This window comes from Anneissia japonica, unplaced genomic scaffold (assembly GCF_011630105.1).
Source record: "Anneissia japonica isolate Jap-2015-1 unplaced genomic scaffold, ASM1163010v1 scaffold288141_len46686_cov94, whole genome shotgun sequence".
NCBI classification, from domain to species: domain Eukaryota; kingdom Metazoa; phylum Echinodermata; class Crinoidea; order Comatulida; family Comatulidae; genus Anneissia; species Anneissia japonica.
The window spans coordinates 16,078-21,699 of NW_022725470.1; positions in this window are offsets into that span (position 1 = coordinate 16,078).

Sequence of the window (5,622 nt, forward strand, 5' to 3'; positions counted from 1 at the left end):
TACCGGAAACGAACTCGGTGTGGTTGGACGTCCACGCGTGCCATCCAAGAAGGGTACGAAGGGGATACCGCCTGTCGTTGGCGGAAGGTACGATCGGTTCCGCGACGGCCGACGAGCTCCGCGAGCAGAACGCCAAGGAGTTGAACGAGTTGATGCGTCGGAAACGCATCCTCGACGAGAAGCTCCGTTCCGGATTGGAAGCCATCGACAGGTTGGCGTCCGACGTGTGCAGCACTTTGACCACCGATGTTACGGGTAGAAGGAAACGTTTTCACGAGGAGAAGGCCGACGCCGCAAAGAAAGATCTGGACCTCCGCATCGAGCAACTGAACGCGATCGTCGATTCGGACGAGCGGGCGAACAGGACGAGGTGCGGTCCGCCGTCCGACGTTCTGGGACGCCTCCCCGTCTTGCGGCCTTTACCGGACGTTCTGCCTAACGCGGTTACGTTGGAATTGTCAATTTACTACGGAACGCACCTGTACCAGGAGGACGTGAGGATTCTGCAGAACTTCGTTCACGGACAGGCGAAAAGACAAAAACGGGCCACGCAAGGTATTGCGGGTCAGTAACTAACATGCCGCCGACCGAACGAACCGACTCTCGAGAGGCGAGACGTCTGCAACTGAAATGGATGCAGGACAGAATGAGAGAACTCTTCGCCGAATTTGTAAACCATTTCGGCGACACCGATCTTCTTCGTAGGACGTTCCCGGAGAGGATGAAACCGTGTCGACGTCTTCTTCGAAGGCGTCGATGCTTCGAGAAATGCAAGGGTACTTTAATCAGAGACTGTCTGAACGTCTTCCACCTAGTTCAAAGCGAGGAGAGGGAATTGCAGCTCTTCCGGAAGGTGTGGGACACGGTCGTGTTCGTCGAATGCGATCTGTCGGATCGATTTCGACCCCAGAGTTATTCCGTCTCCCGCTTCGAGAAACAGATACGGTTCTCGTGTGCAAACTACCATAAATTACCCAAAACCAGACGTACGTACCAACGAACGAACGAATGAATGAATAAATAAATAAAACTTGAACGAAAAAAAAAAACATAAATCGGTGTGTGTGACTTTTAATTGTTTAAGTCTGTCTTTCTTTATTGTTTTTCGATGTTGAGTCGATCGATTTACGTCGTCTGACGTGACTCCGCCTCGTCTTCGACTTTCCAACGTCTGCAAGATGTCCCTGACCGAATATCGCGGTCCGTCGAGGGACGTCAGACGACCGGTTCTCGATCTTCCTCGGCCTTACTTGAACCCCGCGGATCTTCTGCCGGTCCTGTACACGCGATACGTTTCGTCCGATGACGCTCCGATGGGCTTGTTGGGCAGGAAGGCGCCCGTGGAGGGTGTGTACGCGGTGGAAGCTCCGACCTCCGAGGACGACGTCCCGCTGGACATGAGATGGCCGTCGAAGGCGGTGGTTCTCGACGAACGACGGGGAGTCCGGTGCAACGTGTCCTTTTCGAACGCAGTGTCCATGGGATGTCACGCGCTCGTCAGGCGCGCGTCCGGAAACCGGACCTCGCTCGTGGCGCATCCTGGACACGAAGACGATAGCGTACGTGGGCGAAGAGGCCGTTCGCTCGGAAACGGAGGTGTCGGCACGAATCGCGTCGGAGCTGGTACCGACCTGTTTCTCTGTCGATTACGACGCGTCGTTGCACTACGCCCTCCAAGCTCATTTCGGCGACCGGTACTACGACGCCGTCCTGGACAGGATTTCGGTGTCGACTGTCGCGATCAGAACGGGACGGCAACCGGAGAATCTGCTGAAGGAAATGACGGCGAAACTGACGGCGTGCAAGGTGTTTCCCGTCAGCGGGTGCTGGCTTTCGACGAACAAGACCTTCTACAGGACGACTTCCGGATGGAAGTATGGCGGCTTGACGTCGACGGAACTGTTCTCTCACGGCGGAAAGAACATGGAACGTCACGTCGTTCGGCACGATCCCATGAGGTGCGAGATGTGCGTGGAGGAACACTCCAGGTGCTGTCGACCGTCGCATCTGTGCTACGGGTCGACGAAGGCGAACGTCAAGGACATGCGTCTGCGCCAGGGCGTGGCCGACATAGTGAACGGCCTGCACGACGACCGAAACCGCGAAGCTTTCAAAAGTCATATCGATTCTTTCGCCAAGCTCGTGATGGACAAGGAACATTGAAAAAAATATTTAATTATTAAAGATAAAAACAAACGAAACAAAGTTCGAATATGTTGGTGCGTGTGCGTGTGTGGGTGTGTATATATATATAAATATTTTCGTTTAACCAACAATTCCACATTGATGATATCACGATGTGCAGCAACATGGAGGATGTAAAGGATCGGTTAAGATACACATTTCGTCTGATTCGTGAAGTCAAAAGAAAGCGGAAGGAATGCGAATCGACCAGCGGAATGGACGTTCGCAAGTTGAAGGAGGTGGATATCGACATCAGACAAATGGAGTTTCTGTTCGAAGAAATAATTAGACTTTTCCGTTCGTGCGTCAAAGTGATCAACTACTGTACGGACGAATGGACCGGCGCACAGTGGCTGATCGATGCTTTCGAACGCATCGCGAATTACGTCGGAGAATTCGTCGAAGTCGAAACGAAATGCAGCTTTACCGTGGACGAACTTTTAGGAAAACGTAGAGAGGAACCGTCTTCGGGAGATGCCTGCAAGGTGTGTTTTCTCCGAGTTGCCGAGGTGGTGACGACGCCTTGTTATCATTACGTTTTCTGCAAAAGATGCTCTTACCGACTTGAAAGTTGCCCGGTGTGCCGGACGACGACGGAAAGACGTCTGCCGATTGGAGATATCGAAGAGGGTACTCGTGTATACAGATGTTGAACAAAAATCGTTAAAGTATATAATAAATTATCGTTAATAGAATAATAAAGAATGCATGAAACAGAAAATATGCTTTGTGTGTTTTTACTTTTTATTTTCTCCGTTATCCGGAGAACCGATCGATCATGACGAAACATCGGTCCATCTTCACCCAACTGACGACCTCGCACTCGGCGGCGTCCCTCCAAACTTCGTCGTCGCCTTTATCATCTCGTTTCAGCAAGGAACAGTCCACCGTCGGTCGGTGTCCAATCGGAGAGGAAACGATAGGGTCAACGCTTCCTCGAAAGACGATCCCGGAGGACCGCACCCGACGACGGACGGGACCGACGTGTCACGTTCGTTTTCGATCTGCGATCGCGCCCCTTCGTCCACATAAACGTATATCTCCTTCGTGGTTCTCGGAGGGATCGGTCCTTTCGGAATATGCAGATCGATCCCGGCGCCGACGATGGACAGACGACCGTCACGGGCGTCGAATATCCCGGCCGAAAAGGTGGACGTTTCGAAACTATTTCCCACAACTTCTCCAAGACTGCACATAGATACCTTTCTGTCGAAAGTTCGGAGCATCGAATCCAAATCCATTCGGCATTCGTCGTCGTCGTCATTGTCAACATAACAGTCTGAAATAAACAAACGTACAAAATATTTTTTTTAACATTGTCACTTTTATTTCATTTCTGTCTTCGTTATAACAACAACAACATGTACTTTATTTAATTCTGAGTGGTAGGGATACCTCTGGAAGTTTCGTTGACACGAACGAGGGTCATGAAACTCTGATTCCTGGAGATCTGTTCGACAGTCAGGTTGGTCAATGACAGGTTGTCGAAGAGCTTGCCGACTTGCGCGACAACTTTGTTCCCCCTTCTCAGGATGGCGGCGACCGGAGTGTCGTCCTTATCCAAGTATACCTCCCTGTTCAGATCCGGCACGAGACATTGCAGATGTACGCCGTTGCGTAACTGGAGCGTGGTGCTTCCCTTCAGCCGGCACAACTTGCGTCCAAACGCACCTTCTTCGAACGTGTGATCGACGTAAAAGTACAACTTGTATTCGACGTCGACACCGTCTTCGAGAGTAAAATACGAGGAGATCGAAGATGACCAGTCGGTAAATCTCTCCACGTCTTCGTAAATGATAGATACTTCGTATCCTCCGTGTATATCGCGGAGGGTCAGGCGCATTCGACGTTTGCTGCTTTCGGTTGTCAACATTCTCGAATAGTTATCTTCACAGTTTCAGATTCGATCGCGTTATGAGAGAAGGTATCGATAACGGACGCTTTATGAAGCTTTTTTGTATCTATCAGAGCACGGTGCAGGCGTCCATGTCGACGACTCCGAGTTCGAGATCTCCGGGCAGAGTGCGTCGGTCGACGAAGCGAGGAAAGTTTTCGCCGACGACCTCCTCGACGCACCGCCGCAACCTCTGCCGCCTTATCCTGTTCTCGTCCATTCGGATGTCGTCTTCCACTTCCCGGTCGTCGTGCGCACCGGAGAAGAGAGGAAACACGTTGATCAACTTGTCCCTATCAGGCTCGTGGAGCACGGTCGACTCGGACACGCACGGTGGCAGCTTGGTTCCGTTGGAGCGTCGGCGTCGGCGAAGACGTCGGCGTCGGCCGGGAACGCCGAGTTTCGTTCGCCGACCTCCGTGAGAAGCCGCAGCGGACGGATCACCGACGAACCCAAGCTCTTCGCGTTACTGCAAAATACGAACCAGTTCCTCAACGGGTTGCGCGAATCGTCGACAACCTCGTTGACGAAACTTCGAACGTCCGCGTCCGCAAGCTCGAAGTCGAGAACCGGGTCGTTCGATCCCCGCTCGTTCGTCGTCGTCGTCGTAGTTGCCAGCACAAGTTTTTCGGCCTTGACCGCCAGATCTTCGATCGTATCTCTCAGAGTCTCCAACGAGAAGATGGCTGTGAACAGATCAGCGTGCAGCCATTCGATACGCCCGCCCGGGTGCCGCGAGAACCTGGGACGAGACCCCAGCTGCACGTTTCCTCCCACTCCCAGATGATCGAGACAGGTCTCTATCATGCCGGCGATCGACTGCAACGACGACGACGACCGGGACTCCGCTACGTCGTTGCCGTTGTGCCTGGCGCACGCGTTACTCAGTATTCGCATCAGAAGTTCGAAGTAGGGGTTGTCTGAACCGTAACGCCTTCCGTCGAAATGCCACTGGAAGGTGAAAGGAGAATTGTTCGAATTTGCTCGACCGAAGAATATGCGCCAGTCGTGCATGGAAATCGAGGGTCAGAAACAGCGGCATGAATTCTGTAAAGTCCTCGATTCTCGCCATCCACAATCGACCGTTGCGAGTTCATCGTCCGGGACAGCGACCGTCGTCGTCTTTGTTGTCGTCGTCGTCGTCTTCTTCGTCCGCGTAGCTCCTCGAGTCCACGACGAGCAATCTGGACCACCTGACTTCCACGGCAGGTTGGGGAAGACCCAATATCAGAACGGGCAGCTTCATGAACATGTCCATCGTCGTGCTCACTTTCAATCGTTCACACTTTACTCACTCACTCACTCAAAATAAGTTCTATTACTATAAAGAAAGTAACGTAAAGAAGTGTTTTCTTTTTTTCATATTTTACAAACATTTATTTCGATTTTTTTTTCCAAAAATCATTGAAATAATAAAAAATTAAAAAAATTATTTATTCTTCGAGGTCGTCCTCGATCCCGTCTTGCGCGACAGCAAAGTTTCCAGTTGGTTCGCCACTTTGGAGATTCCGTCGACGTCCTTCTTCCCGTCCAGTATTTTCAGG